This window comes from Camellia sinensis, chromosome 9 (genome assembly GCF_055761805.1).
Source record: "Camellia sinensis isolate YWXY chromosome 9, ASM5576180v1, whole genome shotgun sequence".
NCBI lineage: Eukaryota > Viridiplantae > Streptophyta > Magnoliopsida > Ericales > Theaceae > Camellia > Camellia sinensis.
Genome location: NC_138969.1, coordinates 40,420,372 through 40,441,290, shown reverse-complemented (window position 1 = coordinate 40,441,290; position 20,919 = coordinate 40,420,372). Strand labels below are relative to the sequence as shown.

General features: G+C 32.5%; 1 long non-coding RNA gene across 1 annotated transcript; it reads right to left on the bottom strand.

Annotated features, from left to right (window-relative positions):
• Positions 1 to 15,575: 15,575 nt before the first annotated feature.
• On the bottom strand, positions 15,576 to 20,059 carry LOC145798561 (uncharacterized). Its single transcript, XR_014339587.1, has 3 exons — positions 19,656 to 20,059; positions 17,089 to 17,250; positions 15,576 to 15,856 (listed from the first exon to the last, which is right to left on the bottom strand). It is a non-coding gene; the product is annotated as an uncharacterized LOC145798561 (long non-coding RNA).
• Positions 20,060 to 20,919: the final 860 nt, after the last annotated feature.

Genomic DNA, 20,919 nt, shown 5'->3' with positions numbered 1-20,919 from the left:
TGATCAACAAATATTATATATATATATATATATATTTCTAATTCACAATTAAAATTTAGGGTAAATTACACTCAGCCCCCCCGAAGTTTCGTAGCCGTAACTGATCCGTGCCCACCCCTACTCCCCTGTGATTTGAATAATTACACAAATATCCCATGCTTCAACTAACATTATCAAGATTCTCCCAATCCATCAAATTGGCACAAACGACGTTATTGACATATACTAAATGACCTTATTACCCTTGCTTTGGAGCAGAAAAAGACTATAATACCCTTTGTACCTTAAATCCCTAATTCACTACCTATTCTAATTTTGATCAAATTTGTGGGAGATAGAAGAGAGAGAGAGAGAGACGAAATCTTTGAAGAAGACCGATCGGTGTGAACAAACGACGAAGAAACTTGAGATTTTGGTTCGATCATCATTGCCACTACAAAATGTGAAAGAGATTGATCAGTGAGAAGTTGTTTTTAGGGCTTCCAGGTAAGATTTCTAACCTTTTATTCTTCATCCCCATTTGTTTTCTGGAGTAGCAGTCCACTTCTTTTATACTTCGTCCCTGTTTGTTTTCTGAAGAAGTTGTTTTTATTTTAGCTCATGTTTGTTTTGGTTTTGGAACTTTGGATTTGTAGTCCCTTTCAGATTTGTACGGCTTGACAACGGATGAGCAGTCTGCGTTGGGAGATGTTAGGTGACCGGTTGTTCGTGGGGACGTCCCACCTGACGTCCGACCGGTCAACCGGCCAAGCGCAATTTTTTTTTTTTTTATATGTTGGGCATTTTTTATTTTTATTTTTTTGTGTTCTTTTTGTTATGATTTTTCATTTTATGCAATTATGATTGTATTGTATGACCTTTTATTTATGTTTGTTATGAAATTGGCGATTTGGTTTTGTTAATTTACTGTAAAAAACAGTTTTCTTCTTAATTTTCTTAGAAATAATGATTTAAGGATTTTTTTTTCTTTTTGTTATGCAATTATGATTGTATGAGCTTTTATTATGCTTTTTTTATGTCTTGTGCTTATGAATTATGTTACATTTGGATGAGTAATTATTGAATGGAGTTGTTTTTTTGTAATTAATTGTTACATTATGATTAATTGTTACATTTTTATGATTAATTTTTTTATTCTTTTTGTTACATTATGGTTAATTGTTATTTTATTTATGAGAATGGTTGGTTGTGCTTAATGTCATTTTTTTTTTAAATAGTTAAAGTGAATGGTTAAATAGATGTGTTGTGCTTGGTTGTAGAGCTTTAACTTGTGCGGACTAGTTTCATTTGTGTTGGACTTGATTTTGATTTTATTTTATTTATGAGAATTGTTGGTTGTGCTAAATGTCATTTTTTTTTAAATACTTAAAGTGAATGGTAACATACATGTGTTGTGCTTGGTTGTGGAGCTCTCACTTGTGCTTCTTTCCTTTTACTTCTGGCTGCCTTTTCAGTTTTTCTCTTGGCTTGGAATTTTTGAGTTGTACACTGTGGAGCTTTGTGTTGTGCTTGGTATATATACTTGAGATCAACTGCCCTGAGGGCATTATTGGTATTTTTGGCTTTATTGGTGACGACATCAACAGGTTCTATTACCTGGGGTAACGAAGGCTCAAATAAGGGAGAATTTTGACAATGTCAATTAAAGTAGGGGAAGTTTGTGTAATTATTCAAACCAAAGGAGAGATCCCTGTATTTGTCAGAAACCTCAGAGAAGGTGAGTATAATTTACCCTAAAATTTATATTTTACAGAGTTAATAGCTTACGTATCAGGTGACCTTACACCCTAGTATGTATATATATTTACATTTTTAGAATAGAATAAAGAGTTTAATTTTTAAGAATGCACGTTGTACCACGTACAATTGACACGAATTAGTGGTGGTTAATTGGTATTTGATAAGTATGTTAAAATAATTTATATCTATCCCTTAGGGGTGTAAATCTAGCCTGGCCCATGTCAGGCCTCGCAGGCTCCCTCCAAAATTCGGGCTGGGTCGGGCCGGGCTGGCCTACAAGCCAAAAAATTAAACCTAGGACTAGGGGTATTCAGGCCTTGGGCAAGCCGGTGGGCCAAGCCTCGGGCTGGCCCGATGGGCCAGGGCCTGACCAATTTTTTTTGTTTTTTTTCAATTTTTTCTACCACAATATTATTATTTTTCACTAAAAAAAGATACTAGGCCTTAGGCGGGCCGAGCAGGTTGGACCTTGGGTCAGGCCTTGAGTGGGCCTTAAGCCGGCCCACGTGTCGGGCTTCAAAATGATGGCCCAAGCCCATCTTGAGCCGTTCACGGGCCGCGGGCCATTTTTACACTCTTACTATATAAAGTACGAATGTTGGGTGGACAAAAATTCCAGCCTCGTCGGAATTACCTTATTACCCCTTTGCTTAAAGCCTCAAAACGACATCATTTTGGTCTATGACTTCAAAAAAAAAAAAATTCCTTCCACTTCCCCTGTCGCACAATCTCTCATCTCTTTGTGTTTTCATTTCTCTGCAAAAGCTCTTCAAACCCACTCTCTCTTTCTCTCTCTCCATCGGATCCCAAATTGCAAACCCAAACCCCAAGGCCCCGTTTGTTTTGGGAGATGGAGGGGGGATTGGGATTGAGATGGAGGTAGGACCCACTAATGTTGTGATTGTTTTGGGAGATAGAGAGGGGATTGAGATGGGCCTCCGGATTAGGATGGGCCTTAGAGGGGGGATTGAGATGGAGGAAGTGTAGGTGGTATTACGTATTTAGTCCTCCAGCTTAGGTTTTATTTTATTTTATTTTTTTTCCCCATGTTGTGCATTTTTTTTTTGAACATTAATGTTTAATGTTTTTGTATTTTTTGTTAAGTAAAAATTATAGTTTTATTTGTTTTAATATTCTATATTTCTTTTATAGGGTAATAATTTAACAATCTCCACACTAACAACTATCATCAAAACAAACACAAGTTTTCTTAATCCCCTCATTATCAATCTCCTCACTATTAATCCCCTCCATTCTACCTCTGAAAACATTAAGGGCCTAACTAACATAACAACGAGTGAGAAGGAGAAGATGAACAAATAAAATACAGAGAGAAAGCTCTGAACTAGAAGAGAAGGGAAAAAAAAGAAAGAAAAAGAAAGAAGTAACGATGGAGAGAGAAGACGCCTGAAGAGACGAACCTAGAGAGACTAGACAAAGAAAAACGCTTCCACCCTTCAACCAGGTTTGAAGATTCAAACTAGGGTCTTGATTTGGGGATTTCCACTAAAAAATTAATTTTCATTAAGGAACTCTAAAATTATGTAAAATTAGCAAACCGTAAGGGAACTCCAGGTTCTTGAAAAAAATTGAAACCTTTGTTGTGAAATTGGGTTCTTCAATGGTTCAACACAGAAATTGGGTTTTTTTTTTTAATCTCTTAATCTGAGTTAGGAAAAATTGAAACGTTTGTTGTGAAATCAGGTTATTTAATGGATTTCAAGATTTTTTCTTTTTTGATTTGAATTTTAAAAAATTGGGATTCTGTTTCTAAAAATAGGATTCTTTTATTGTGATTGTATAAAAAAAAAAAATTCTAATTTCTTCAATCCAAAATTATAGTGTTAGGGTATTGTATGTTTTAATTAACAATTGACAGTGTAGATTTTAAAGCTCCTGTATCTAATTTCTTGAATCTTATTCAAAATCTTAGACATACATTGTTAAAACAGACATTGCCGTTCATTTTGTGATTATTATGCATTGTATGATTGTTTCTCATGGGGGAATGAAGAAAAAAAATGTCCAGAGTATGTTTGTTTGACAGTGTATAAGCATCTCCAATCCTTCAACTTCTCTTTTATCATCAAATTTAAAATTGATGAAAAAATGTTCAAAAATCATTTCCAATCATTTCATCAAATGTTCATCAAATCAAGGGAGACTCATTCTTTTCATCAATTTGAGAGCTCATCAAATCCTTCATCAATTTTGAATTTGATGAAAAAGATGAAGCATTTGAGATGATTTTCTTTTTCATCAAATTCGATGAAAAGTGAAATTTGGGATGAGAATGTAATTTTTTAAAAGATTTTGATGAAAATTTGATGAAAGGATTGGAGTAGTTCATATTAAATCAAGTTCTATACTCAAATTTAAAATCAAATTAGATGAAATTTCTTCATCTTCAAACAGCAATGGCGTTAGAGTTGAGAATACATCATGGATTTACTGCATTAGTTTGAAAATTGTTAAAAGTACCATCCAAATAACTTGTCTTTATTGCCATTGATTGAACTTCAACTTGTGTACTGTAATTCTATAATAGCTGATGTTGTGAAAGAGTAGTTTAACATAGTCCTTTCACTAACAGAAGAAGGTGTATTCTTCTCAGCACTTTTATCAACAAATTTGTATTTTTTCCCTCTCTTTGATTTTTGAGGAACTAAATAGATGATTGATTTGTTGATGTGATTCTATGTTTGATTAAAGATGCAATTTTGGAAGGAGCCAGATTAATTGGCAATGACAAAAAAGAAACTAGGTCGTGTGATTTTGCCAAAGGTGAGATTCTTATACCTTTCATTTTATTGATCAAAAGTCATTTTAGCTTGTCTTTTAATTTTTAATTGGGTCCCATTGTATTTTGATTGTACGATACAAAATGCTCAAGTAAGTAAGCTACAAAATTAGCGAAAGCAAAAGTTGACTGAGCATCTTGCCTAGAAACCAAGGAAACTTCACAACCATGGAGCTGATGAACAAGATGACAAAAAGAAAAATAGCTTGGCGTGGCAAAAGCAAGCAAGTTCATATTCCCTGCCAACTTTCCATCATAATATGTTGCCTTCTCGTGGGAATGCAGATATTGATAGAAACCTTTGCGGAACATAAACTAAAAGCCAATAAGGATTCAATTCTATACATGAAAACTATATGAATTTCAACTATACAAAATAAGTGTATACGTACCTTGATCCATGATAGTATGAAAACCTCTTTTGAGAAAGAGAAGCCTTGAATAGAAGACCTTGATCTTCAAGTTTTTTATTTGTCTAAGATCTTCAAATCACTTCTCTCTCTAGGCGATGAGAGCCTTCTTGTGGTGACAACTTGAGTTTTTGTGATGGAGAGTGTGGTTTGAGACCTTACACTATTCATACTAGCATTCTTCCCATCAAAGAATTCATTCATTAAATGAACTTCATTAAATAGATTAATGTATCTTTTACATTCATGATACACAATGCATCTTCTATATTAATGAACTTATTAGATAGATTAATGTACTTGAATAGAAGACCTTGATCTTCAAGTTTTTTATTTGTCTAAGATCTTCAAACCACTTCTCTCTCTAGGCGATGGGAGCCTTCTTGTGGTGACAACTTGAGTTTTTGTGATGGAGAGTGTGGTTTGGGACCTTACACTATTTATACTAGTATTCTTCCCATCAAAGAATTCATTCATTCAATGAACTTCATTAAATAGATTAATGTATCTTTTATATTCATGATACATAATGCATCTTCTATATTAATGAACTTATTAGATAGATTAATGTATCTTCTACATTCATAATAGATACATAATGCATCTCTAAGATTCATTCATAATGAATCTATCACATTCAATGCATTAACAATATCTCCATTAGTCTTCTATACATTATGTATATATAGGTGCAGTCATCAATGATTAGTCACCATCTAATTGATGTACATGTATTTTGCTTAATGAGGATGAATCTAGTATAACCATGTATAAGCCATGTTTAGGAAAAATTCTTACAACCTCCCATTTGGCTTGCATGATTATATTATGTCACTAGATTATCATAATATGGCCAACATTCTCCCACTAGAAGATTGCACCATCACCATTAGATTATGTTCAATGAAATTAATAGCACCAAATCATTGTACTCAGTGATTTACATATTGATCAAGACTGTACAATGATTATAGTGTTAATATTTTCCATCAACATGAATAAGTGAATCTTAAATCACAGAGATGACATTAGCAACATAATGGTGATTAATGTTAATTCATCTATAACAGTCCCATTGTTTACATCTTCTTCTAAATTGTGCACAAGTATAAAGAATGAAAACAACAAACATAATCACTACTAACATAAGATGATTATAACATAACATTTATCACGAACATAATACACTCATTTCAAGTCTAAACATGATAAACTTTCTACTAAGCCCATACACATAACATGTTCTTGAAAGAGCTTAGGTGTGAGACCTTTAGTTAAAGGATCTGCTAACATGAGTGTATTGCCAATATGAGAGATGGAAACAGTCTGATTCAGAACCTTTCTTTAACAACTAGATACTTGATATCAATATGCTTTGATCCTCCTAAAGTTTTGTTATTATTGGAGAACCGAACAGCAGTATCATTATCACAGTAAATCTGTAAGAGCCTCGAAATTGAATCGACAAGTTGTAATCCAGATATGAAATTCTTTAGCCATATTGCATGACATGTGGCTTCATAACATGCTATGAACTCCGCCTCCATAGTGAAAAAGGCTGTCAGAGACTGCTTATGAATCTTCCATGAAATAGGTCCATTAGCAAGCATAAAAATATACCCAGAAGTGGACTTTCAAGTGTCTTTACATCCAGCATAATCAGCATCTGAATAACCAATTACTTCAAGGTTGTCTGTTCTTTGATAAGTGAGCATGTAATCCTTAGTGCCTTATAAATATCGCAACACTTTCTTAACTGCTTTCCAATGATCAAGTCCGAGTTTAATTTGGTATCGACCAAGCATACCAACTACAAATGCTATGTCAGGACATGTACAAACTTGAGCATACATAATGCTTCCAACTGCAGAGGCAAAAGGAATTTCTTTCATTTGTTCCCTTTCTAAATTATTTCTGGGATACTGAAATTCACTAAATTTATCGCCTTTAACTATAGGGGCAACACTATTTGAACAGTTCTGCATGTTGAACCTTTTAAGAACCTTTTCGATATAGGCTCTTTGGGACAATCCTAAAATACCGTGAGACCTATCTCTATGAATTTCTATACCAATGACAAAAGAGACTTCACCAAGATCTTTTATTTCAAAATTCCTTGGAAGAAATTGCTTTGTCTCATGTATCATTCCCAAATTATTGCTAGTAAGCAATATATCATCAACATACAAAACTATAATGCAGATATTGCTCCCACTGATTTTAAGGTAGACACATTGATCAACCCCATTATCCTTAAAATCAAATTTGGTGAGAACTTCATGAAAGTTAAGATACCATTGTCGAGATGCCTGCTTTAGACCATATATGGACTTCTTAATTCTACAAACCATATTTTCCTTGCTTTCATCCTGAAAACCTTCAGGTTGGTCCATATAGACCACTTCATGTAAGTCACCATTTAAAAAGGTTGTTTTAACATCCATTTGATGTAACTCTAAACCATAATGAGCTACTAAGGCCATGACTATTCTCAAGGAATCCTTATTAGAAACAGGAGAATAAGTTTCTTTATAGTCCATCCCTTCTCTTTGAGTGTATCCTTTAGCAACTAATCTGGCCTTGTATCTTTTGATATTGCCTTTAGGATCATGCTTGGTTTTAAAAACTCATTTGCATCCAACAATTTTGGCTCCCTTAGGCAATTCTACAAGATCCCAAACATTGTTGTCTTTTATGGATTTGAACTCATCTTTCATGGCATTTAACCATTGAGTTGCATTTCCATTTTTCATGGCTTGGGCATAAGAAACAAGATAGTTCTCCAAGCCTATATCACACTCATTTAGGTAAACCTCATAGTCATCTAATATGGCTGGTTTCTTTTCTCTTTGTGATCTGTGTAAAGGTTGTTCTGCAACTGGGACAACTTCTTTTTCAATGTGAGAAATCTCTTGAGTACCAACATTATCCATAATAGGTTCAGGCACTTCATTTTCTTAGATAATCGTGGAAGGTGTAAAAGCACGATTTTCCTCCAAAGAAACATTTTTGAGATTCATACTCCCACTAATGTTTTCATCCTCTAAGAACACAACATTTCTAGTTTCAACAATTCTTGTGCTATGAGTGGGACAATAGAATCTAAAACCCTTTGATCTCTCAGGATATCCAATGAAATAACAATTTATAGTTCTAAGGTCTAATTTCTTTATTTGTGGGTTAAATTTTTTTGCTTTAACAGGACAATCCATTCATGTAAATAATTCAAATTAAGTTTCCTACCAACCCACAACTCATAAGGAGTTACAAGCGCAGCCTTATTAGGAACCCTATTAAGAACATGTACAGCAGTTTTTAAAGCTTTACCCCACAAGTAATATGGCAAAGAAGAGTTACTCATCATGCTTCTCATCATGTTCAAAAGAGTACGATTTCGTCGCTCAGCTACACCATTTTGCTCAGGTGTACCGGGTTTTATATAGTTAGCAATAATACCATTCTCAGCTAAAAATAAAGCAAAAGCACTTGGATTTTGATAAGACTCAGTGAATCTACCATAATATTCACTGCCTCTATCAGATCTACTTTTAATTCGTCTACCAAGTTGATTTTCGACTTTAGCTTTATAGAGTTTGAACACATCCAGTGCTTCTGATTTTTCACGAATAAGATACACATAAGTATACCTAGAAAAGTCATCAGTAAAAGTAATAAAATATTTATGTCGATAAATAGTTGGAACAGTAAAGGGACTACATATATTAGTATGAATTGTGTCTAATAATTCAGTAGTCCTAGTAGCACCCTTTTTCTTTGTCTTTGTGTATTTTCCTTTAATGCAATTCACACAAGTACTAAAATCAGAAAAATCAAGTGAACTTAAAATTCTGTCTTTAATAAGACGTTCCATCCTTTCTCTTGATATGTGGCCCAAGCGCTCATGCCACAACATGGATGAATTTTCATTCACTCACTTTCTCTTTTTATTTACCAAGTCATTTACATGAAAGGATAAAAGAGATTGTGCATAAGTGGAATCTAAATTCAATGAATAAAGATTACCATATAAAGTACCAGAACCAATCATATGAGAATTGTGGAATAAAGAGACTCTATTATTTCCAAACTTAAATTCATAACCACAAGAATCAAGTTGTGAAACAGAAATTAGGTTTCTAATAAAAATAGGAACATAAACTGTGTTTACTAAATCTAAAATGAAACCAGAGTCTAAAATTAGACGGAGGGTGCCAATAGCCTCAGCGTCCACTTCTGTTCCATTTCCAACCGTAATGGTTTGTTCTCCTTTATTTAGTTTTCGACTTGTAAGGTATTCTGCATGGAATTTGTTATGTGAATACTTGCACCAGTGTCAATCAACCAAGAACTTGGTGGAACATCTACCAAAAAGGATTCATAAGACACAAAGCATTGAGTGTTACCTTTTTTGTCCAATCAACTATTAAAACTTGGACAATCTTTTCTTATGTGACCTTTCTTTGTACAGAAATGGCATCGAATCTTTTTTTTTTCGTTACCCTTGTGAGTTTCATCATTTGCATTCTTCTTCTTCTTACTTTTGCCTTTCTTGAAAATCTTTTTGGTTGGACCCAAGGTGGTAAGATGAGCCATATCAGGCTTTTCAGCTTTAAGCCTCTCTTCTTCTTAAACACACATGGCAATTAACTCGCTCATTTTCCACTTATCTTTCTGCGTATTATAATTGATCTTCAAAGGACCAAATTGCGTAGGAAAAGAAGTCATAATAAAATGAAGAAGAAAACCTTTAGAAATTTCCATGTCCATTCCATTTAATTGAGAGGCTATATCATTCATCTTTAAGATATGTTCACAAACAACACTCAAACCATCATATTTCATTGTCATCATTTTAATCATGAGAGTACTAGCAAGGGATTTGGAAGTTCCAACGAATTGTTCTTCAATAGATTTCATATAGCTCACTGCACTTTCAGAAACAGGGATCGCTCCTTGAATTGCAAGCGTAATTGAGCCTTTCATAATCATTAGACTTAAGCAATTATAGTGTTCCCATTTTCCATATAAAGCCATATGTTCCTTAAAACTTGTATCATTAGGCTTTGTAGGTGCTGGCTCTCTTAATGCATAGTCTAAATCCATAATTCCCAAAACAATTCCAATTTGTTCCTTCCATTTCTTGAAATTAGTTCCACTCAAAGTTTCAATACCAGACAAGTAACTATTAATTGCAGTAGGATTCAATGCTGCAAACACATAATATCCATTACATAATATAATCAAGAAAACTACTTTTCATATGTCATGAATAAAAATAACACCACAAGTTAAATATATCTAACTAGAAAACATAATTAGTTAGATACGAAATCAAGTTATCCTTCCGTTGGGCTGAATAACAATATATTTTAGCAATTCATAAAAGTAAATGAGATGACTAATAAAAATAAATAATATAAAATAAAATAATCATTAAGACCATAATGAGTTTTTCACTGTTGGGCAGAAAAACTCAATGTCTTATATTATTTTATTAACTAAAGCACGTGAGAAGTTTATCACCGTTGGGTAGAAAAAATTATTGCTATATTTATTATACTAATCATCTCGGTTGTTCAAACATACAGAGTGTTGAACCTCCGTTGGGTTGATCAACAATGTTTCAACTCATAAGATGTGTAACAAAACATTATAAGTGCATAAGACATTATCTTAATTACCACTTGTTCAATAATTTTCAATTTTTATTTTAATATCAATAGAATAAAAGATTGGCCAAAAATAAAAATAAAATTGGACAAGTGTAAATCAAGGTTATGCACTTGTTACACAAAACATCATCATAAAATGAAATTCATACTTATACGTTTCATGTATCAGAATTGAGAACCATGCTCTCATACCAATTGATAGAAAACTTTGCTGAACATAAAATAAAAACCATTAAGGATTCAATTCTATACATGAAAACTATATGAATTTCAACTATACAAAATAAGTGTATACGTACCTTAATCCATGATAGTATGAAAACTTCTCTTGAGAAAGAGAAACCTTGAATAGAAGACCTTGATCTTCAAGTTCTTTATTTGTCTAAGATCTTCAAACCACTTCTCTCTCTAGGCGATGAAAGCCTTCTTGTGGTAACAACTTGTGTTTTTGTGATATAAAGTGTGGTTTGGGACCTTACAATATTTATACTAATATTCTTCCCATCAAAGAATTTATTCATTCATTCAATGAATTTCATTAAATAGATTAATGTATCTTTTACATTTATGATACATAATGCATCTTCCATATTAATGAACTCATTAGATAGATTAATGTATCTTCTACATTCATAATAGATACATAATGCATCTCTAAGATTCATTCATAATGCATCTCTAAGATTCATTTATAATGAATCTATCACATTCAATGCATTGACACTATCTCCATTAGTCTTCTATACATATGTATAGATAGGTGCATTCATCAATGATTAGTCACCATCTAATTGATGTACATGTATCTTACTTAATAAGATAAATCTAGTATAATCATGTATAAGTCACATTAAGCCATATTTAGGAAAAATTCTTACAGATATCCCATAATCACCACTTATCATTAGGGCCACCAGTTGAATTTTCAACCAATTCTTCCAGGGCAATTGTCAACCAATTCGTTTACCTTTTCATTTGTGTTCAGTGCTTAGCATTGTTGGTTGGTAGCAATTGATGTAAAAACCAAGCAAAGTAAAACAGGTGCTGCATTGGTTAGGGCTGATTTTTTGAGGGAGATTCATGCTCCAACCGAGGAGGTATTGGCATTTAAGTGTTTTAAAGTGTATGCCATTTTTGCTTCAGATGTTAAATTGCCTGAAAGTTTAATTCTCTGGGCTCCTATGGTTGGTCATCAGTCCTGCCACAGACCACCAATTTAAGAGCACTACCACAACCCCTAATGACGTGGACTTTGAAACACACTTCAAAGAAGTTTTGCAACAACAGCGCGTGTAATTCACGCACTACCTATAGGAAAAAAAAAGGTAAATTATATTGACACCCCTAAGGTTTCTGTTTAATACAGATTCACCCTTTACATTCGACAAATTACATTTCTTTCCCAGAGATTTGTAATCTGATTACAAATTGCTTCCTGGATTGCTGACATCATATCCTAAAATTTTCTGAATGACCATCTTGTCCTTTTTCTTATAATTTCTTCTCCCTATCATCATGACTACATTTTACAACTTTCTATCATTAAATTCTACATGAACATATTTTTATTGAGTGATAATATACAAACATAAATTTTATATAGAATTTTCAAATACAATGATATACCTTAATGGTGACATTTCATTTTAAAACAAAACATTCATAAATATGATTTATATTTATAATAATATCACTATCATAACATTTTTATGATATTTTTTTGTATAAATTTTTATATATGAATATTATTTTTTATTTTTATTTCTACTATTATAATTAGATTAGATCAATTTAATTTAGATCTATTTAAAAAGTATAAAATTTGAACAAAAAACTTTTTTTAAAAAATCATTGAATATAACAAAATTAGATAATGTATTGAATCTTTGTGTTTTTTATATTTTTTTTTGTATTTGTTGAATTTTAAAAAAATAAAAAATATTATGCTTCTTAAGTATATTTAGATTAGATGTATTTAAAAAAGAAAAAAATTACTTAAAATATTAAAAAATTCAGTAAAAATAAAAAACACGAAAAATTAAATAAACACACACACACACACACACACACAAACACACACATACACAATTTTTTGTGTGAGTTAAACCTATAGCAGATGATTCTTATTTCCCTTGAAATGACATGAACAATGTATTATTTTATTATTTTATACATATAAAGGTTAAGAGACAAATATGTCATTTTAATCTAACAGGAGGTAAGTGTAATTTTTCAAATGTGAGGGGGATCTGTATTAAAAAGAAACCTCACGAGGTGTCAATGTAATTTACCCAAAAAAAAATTCAGTTTGTTTGGTTTCAATTTTCTAGAAATTGAGTTTTTTTTTTGTTTTTCGCAAATATTTTTAAAATTTTAAGCAATGTTTTTACTTTTTTAGATGCACCTTACTTAAATATATTTAAAAAGTAAAATATTTGTGAAAAAATATTTTTAAAAATTATTAAACAATATACAAAAATATAAAAAATGTACTGAATTCTCGTATATATATATACTAGTGTATGCCCGTGCCTGAAGGCACGGTGTAAATAAAAATAAGTGAATAAATAAAAATAAATAAATAAATAAACTGGGAGGAAAAAAAAGGAAAGGGGGAAATAAAAAAAAAGAAAAGAAAATGAGGAAGGTGGGATCATGGGATCATTCGTGGATTATTTATGAGATAATGGGAAAGGTGGGTGAGAAAAAGAAAAAGTAAGAGAAAAAAGTGGGAAAGTGAAAAATGTACACGTAGCATACATCACAGTCGTTTTGTAATTTGAACAGATCTGAGCCGTTCAAATGTCTTAGTAGGACAAAAATATATTGAAGATTCAAAAACTCTCCTGTTCAGGAATAATCTTAATAATTCCACTTATTTGATGAGTATACTTATTTATGTCTCATCCCTTTTCTATTTTTCTACACATTTTTTTTATAAAAAAATTAAAAAATACACTAAATAAGCAAATCTCAAACAACTCTTTAATATTTATTTTTCTCATATGAGTTGTTATTCCAAAAATGTTTTCATTCATTTGTTAGTAATTTTTTTATCTCATTTCCGCTCATAAGTTATTTTCTCAAAAATAAATGGCAAATACATAATTTCAAAATTTTCCCTATAATTCAATATTGTAAATATTTTTTTTAAAAGACTAATGCTATACAAATAGAAAAATTTATATATAATAATAGAATTGATTGTGAATTTCTTATTTCAAAATAAAATAATATAAAAAATAAATTTATTTATAATAATCATATTACCGCATTATTGTCAAAATTTATTTATTTATTTTTTGGGTATGAATTAGAATAGAGATGAGACTGAGAAGTTTTTTTTCTTCCACAGGACTAATAAAAAAATAAAAGAAATCAAACACAAACTCAAACACAGGGAAGCCTTCAAATTGGTCCCAGATTTGAAACGTTCAACTGTGATCAAGATCTCGTCTGCTTTTCTCTTCCCAACTTTGTAATTCACTTCTCTCCAATACATAGATTGACTGATATATACATATATATATATATATATATACACATTTCCAGAGATACATGGTTTTCATTTTTCTTCTTCTTTCTCTTCTCTAAGATCCCCAAATTCCTCATACATATACACACACATTTGCAGAGATATATTAATAGCGAAACTCACAGCTTCTATGTTGCTGATAAAATCCACCCTTGTTCTGAGAGGATTTATGAAATGCTGCATGAACTCTTTCTAGCGATGAAGGGAGACACTAATTTTACAGATTTTGAATATTTGATGTAGATTTGGGGTATTAGATGTAATCAGGACACCGCATTGTGCCTAAGTTCTATGGTGGTGTAATGGACGGAGTGACTTGAAATATAAGAATATTTGAGATTAAAGAAAATTGACTTATTATCTTCTTTCAAATTGTCATCATCAAAATTAAGGTCAATTATCATCAGGATTGCCTCTAGTCTATAAAAGTGGATCAGGCATGCAGTCTTGCTGTAAGCCTCACCTCAAGTCTCACTCAAGTGATCTAAATTGTTCATTTTGTAAATCCCTACGTATAAATCATAAATCAAACATAAAAAGAATCAAAATAATCGTAGCCACATTATTTCATCATTTAGTCAAAAATAAACATATAAACTTCATTGTAATTTTAAAATATGCATTGCACTGCACCAAAGGGAGAAAGAAATCACATTATAAAATGGGTCAAAAGTATTCCATATAGATATACAACAACAATCTTACATCCCACAAACAAAGCATTAACAGCTAGCCTCATAATACAATGATAACAACAAACAGATGTGTAGAAAATCTATCCAAGAGTACTTTGGCAAGGAAACCTATATATTCGGTGACTCTGCAGCATATCAACACCACCATAAGATGCTAAACTAAAGAAAGATCTCGGTCTTTCACATAATAAAATATTTCCTTGGTATTTTCCTGTCTCCGTACTTCACAAAGCTTCTCCTATGAATTCTTCACATGATCAAAAATAGATGTATCCACCAACTAATAAATGGTCTGAGAATCTCAATGCTACTCAATTTAACAATGCAAGCTTTTATTGTCAAGGAAATTGTGGATCATGGTGTCAGGTCAAAATTTGCATCCAGTAGTGAATGAACATGGGCAAGAGAAGACACCTTGTAATCTGGCTTAAATTCCACATCTGTGTATTCGGGAGAATCATACCTCCCTGTTTCGTCAAGCAAGCATGTAAATGCTTCTACTCGCTTCCCACAAGCAACCTGCAAAGACCAAGTAAAGGAGCTTTAATTTACACAAAAGCATGTTTTGATTCAAACAAATTTGATAAAAGAATGTGAAATTAAAAACAAAAACAGCACCTCAAAATGAATCAGAAATGTTCTTAACAAATATGGTGCAAATGATGGAGAGAGAAATAGAGCAGAACTCACATCATCTTTAAGGCTATCCCCAACCATCATTACTTCATTAGGTTGAACTTCCCAAACTGAACAGATATGTAATAGTGGTGCTGGATCTAGTTTATAAGGACTATAGATACAGATCAATCACAAATTTTTCTTCTTCTTTCTCTCCTCTAGGATCTCCAAATTCCTCATACATATACACACACATTTGCAGAGATATACATATATATATATATATATATACAAATCAATCACAATTGACATCCTGAAATTTTTATGCTTTCTTCGCAAGCCTTTGAAGGCAAAATCTGAAATCGCAATTCAAACCTGGATGCCTCCTGAGAAGAACAGAAATGACCCAAATCCATGAATATTTGAAATATCTACCTTTACCCATATCATAGTTTCAACAACAATAAAACTAATCATAAAATTAATCACAAAAGATACACGGGAAAAAAAATAACTACAGAAGCAGAGAGACGATGATAAACAGTCACCTAAAATTTTTATGCTTTCTTCGGATGAAATGGGAGGAGACGGCGGCTGGGAGGGTTGCGAATTGAAGCCAGTCGGAGAGAAGGGAGAGATAAAGAAGAGGAACAAAGAGGGAGATAGAGATAAGGATGAAATGGACGAACTCGGAGAGCTCCAATCGAGGGGTTCGAAGTAGAGAGATGATGATAAACAGTCACCTGAAATTTTTATGCTTTCTTCGGATGAAATGGGAGGAGACGGCGGCTGGGAGGGTTGCGAATTGAAGCCAGTCGGAGAGAAGGAAGAGATAAAGAAGAGGAACAAAGAGGGAGACAGAGATAAGGATGAAATGGGAGGAGACGTGCAACAGAAAAGGGAAAGAGAGATAAAGATGGAAGGGGGAGGAGACGTGGGAGAGAGAGAGAGAGTAGAGTGTGTTTGGAAGGGAAACAAATTACTCTCAACCGTTAGATATTCATTAGGATTGATCTAAACCATTCAAATGAAGTGTATCTCTGATAAATTTTATATATTTTCAAAAACCGTTCTGTCTTATTATATAGATGTCACCTACTTCATACATAAAAAAAATACTAAGAAAAATAATATATAGATCAAGAATTCAAACACAAACAAATGTTAATAAAAGTAATGTATGTTTTAAATTCACTTCACATGTGAATTTAAACCGCACACTACTTGATTTTGGTTTTTTTTTTTTGATAGATTAACAATACACTCTGGCAATAATAGACAGCCAAAAACCCCAACAATAGCTGACAACCAAAAATCCCAACATAGGCCTAAAAATAGAACAAAAACAGCCAACCCAACCCAGCTATCTGAGTTGCATGAGCCAACAGCCAAACCAACCCAGACCCAAAGTTGAACAATACACAGTGGGAGCAGAAACACTTCCATCTGTCATACGGTGTCCCAAATATCAAAGAACCATTTTTTGATATTTTATGGACCTCCGCTTATAATTAAAAAAAAAAAAAGACGATTGATATAAATCATTAGAAAGAATAATAGAAAATAAACATTACAATTTAAAGGAAACCTTTATAGAAACACCAAAATTGATACTCACTAATCACAAGAATATTCTTGAAAGTTTTGTGGTTCATAATCTTGCATAAAAGGCCAATCCCTGATATAAAAGGCATGACTACCTCAGTAAGGACAAGATCAATATGATTACTAAAATCCTCCAAGATTTTCCATGCTTGAAGACCATTTGCAACAGCAGTAACTGTAATGACCAATTCAAGATTAGGAGGGCAAGAAGGGGAAAACAGTGGTAAGGATTAGAGTTATATACCATACGCAGTCAACCTACATAGTGCAATCACAACAACATTACTTTTATGTATTGCACAGGCCAGAAAGAGCATTCTAAGGCAGCTCACTTACTTGATGTTTCTATATTGCAGTTAAAAGCTTTTAGATGATGAAAAAGGTAATACCCTGTTATGTAGAGAAGAAGCTCATGCACCACTACAACAAATTTCAAATTATTTCTGAAAACAGAAATCAACTGAACCTATGACCATACATCACTATAACTCAATTCCTATTGAATAAGCTTCGATGTTACGTAAAAGGACTAAGCTTTGATGTTACACTTATGACCATACATCACTTATGCACTTATGACCATATATCAAATTTAATAATTTTGATACTTTAGCTATTATTTCTCTCTATATTCATGATCTTGGGTATGGTATGCAGTTGATATTTGTACCAATTGATGGTGGACATATCATGTTATGCAAACATAAACCATGGTGAATGATTAATTGATTGTCTATGGCATATGTATGCTTAATTGACACGGCACATTATATTGAAAACTGATGTGAAATTACAATATAAGTTTTTTCCTCTTTTATTTTTGGGTGGGTGAGGGGGAGGGGGAGGGGGAGTGGAAACAGGGAAAGGTGAGTTCATATGCTTGATATTAGAAACCAAAAGCCCAGTCCATAAAGTAGGACTCCCCACCTACCCAGCCAATAGCACACTTACAATCTTATGTTAATCAATATTAGATAAATTTAAAAAAAATTAATAATGTCATCAAAGTTTAAATAAAAAAAAAAAATTATCCTTCAAAGTTTATTTTAGTACTTTTAAACAATAAATAAAAAAATAATTGACCAAATTGTACCTTCCAGAACCAGTTAAAACCCACCACCCCAATAGCCACCACTACTAATTTCTATCTCTCACATGCATTTTTTCAAACACCTTATATGCATTGCTAATCACCCAAACAAAAACTAATCTTTCCTAAAAATAAAATAAAAAATAATAACTAATCAAAAGAACATATTACATAGTGTAACTCTCAACGGCCACGAAGTTTAAACAATGTTAGTGAAGTCCCAAAAAAGAAAGATGAGGATCATGCATCGGTAATGCATGTCACCATGAACCATTCAAATGGGTGTTCAATGGTCATTACGCTTGTACACAAATATAATCACAAACTTCAAATATACCTTCAATTATTTGGGTAGTTTTTTAATCAAGGGGTCAATAAATTTCCGTGTAATTTGTACATATTCATGTCAATGTATTAATTTGTTAATGGAAAACTTTCTTCTTCTCGATGAAAAAAGATTTGCATCATTGTTGTTTAAAAACGATTCAGATTCTCCTACTGATCTAACAGCAACACTCTAGCTTCAAAGCCTTTATTTGATCAGTGCTCCCAGCTCAATCAATCACCCATGAAAATTTCACATAAAAGCTAATCAAATTAAGTGCACCACCACAAGTCCATGACCCTATTTCCTCATTTTACCTAGAATATTCTCAAACATACCATATTGCCATTGCCACCAATCTCACTTCAAAAGTTCCAAGCTTGAACTCTAAATAATCAAACTGTTGAATATTCATTATTACATTGCTGTTGAATTTCCAGAAATTTCTTTAAGACAAAAATCAACAAAAATAAATTCGAGATTGTGCCTTCATCAATAAAATTGATTATATAATTAATCAAACACAATGCCTAATGGAAACAAACCTGCTGGAAAAAGAATTAGAGTAACAAACCTGCTGGAAATATATTTGCTTCACCCAAAAAAATTAATACTCAAGAAAGAGAATTAGATATCTCAAAAAAATACTACCAAATTCAGAAGAAACTCAGAAAAATATACTTGGTTTAAAGATAGAAATACCCAAAAAAAAATATACTTGCTGGAAATATAGAAGAAGATTCTTCACCTATTTTTGTGCTAGTAATTTCATATCAAAATAATTTCATAAAAAAAAGGCAATATAATTTCATCCTATTTTTGTAGAAACAGAATCAATAAAAAGAAATAATTCTGTCCAAGAATTTTGTTATTAGAAATTCTGTGTTGGTAACAAATAAGAAAAAAGAAAAACAAACCCAAATAAAAGCGAGGGAAAAAAGTGAGAGGGAGAGAGAGAGAAGAGGCAAAGATTGATTATCATATCAAAATCTAAAATCCAAAACCCAAATAAAACCCTAGGTTCACACACCCTCTTCAAAAAAAAAAAAAAACCAACAGAGGGGAGGCAAAGATTGAACAATAACAAACCCAATGGAACAATAACAAACCCAATAGAACAATAACAAAAGGGGGAGAAAAAAAAGGTGAGGATTTAGCCTTTTACCTTGGAGCTGTGTAGAGAGAGAGAGGAGGAAAACATTGAGCCAGATGGTACAAATCACCCCCTCTCAGCGGGGTTTATTCCGTCGGAGGAAATCACCACCGGAGATTACTTAAACTTCTAGAGAGAGAAATCTTGGTGGAAAGAAGAAGATGTAAAGGTGTGAGAGAGAATAGAGTTTCAAATTTTGAAATCAAAGAGAGAAAGAGGAAGAAGACGTCTGTGGGAGAAGGAGGAGAAGTTATTCGGTGCAAAATTGATTAAACCAAAGCTAAATCTGGACCATTTATTAAACTTAGTAAAATTGATCTAAACCATCGAAATGTCAAATAGGACAAATGAAAGTAAGATATTTTCAACCCTTAGATTAAATCAATCTAATGATCTATATTTTGACACACATACAAATGTCCCATCCCCAATTCAAAAACACCCTTCCCTTGTTATATAGATATATTTGTATTTTTGATATTTAATAAATTTTGTAAAGATTTTTTTTCATAAATATTATAATTTTTTAAGTATATTTATGTTAAGTGTGTCTAAAAATTTTGAAAATATTTAAAAATTCAATAAAAAAAAACACGAATAACAAAAAGTAGAATTTCTTAAAAAGTAAGTTTTAAAAACCAAAATCAAACAAAGTCAATTCCCTCCCCTTCTGCGTACTCCCTCTCTTGCATCTTCCCTTTCATCCCTGTTCGGCTGTTCTCTCCGACAACTCCCTCCCCTCTCTCCCTCCACCCATTGGCACCGTCATAAAACCCATCGCAACCCTCTTTTTCTCCCTCCCTCCCAACTGTGCTCTCTTCTCAGTCTCTGACAACGAGATCGGACCTCCTTTCTCCTCTTGAATGATAAAACTAAGCAAGCAAATTATTCAATTACACAAACCCACTTCAAAAGAAAAACTCGAACACAGTATCATGCATCATCGGCCGGAGCTTCAATACAAGAAACAAAGGAGAAACAGAAAGCCAGAGAACTTCTTCTCCAGTTTAGGAAAGATCTTCAATTCTAAATACTTCTTCAGAGCATCAACACTCACAACCCGAGTTGATAACATAACCAAGAAAATCAATCAAAATAAAAAAAAACAAAAAAAAAAACATTAATATATATATATATATAGAGAGAGAGAGAGTTGATTAGATCACCAGGGAAGACCTTTTCGATGATACGAAGGACGACCTTGTTTCTCTCTGCCTCGGATATTGAAGACATCAAGCTTCTGGATCAGAAGTTCTTGATCAAATTGAGAGGTGTG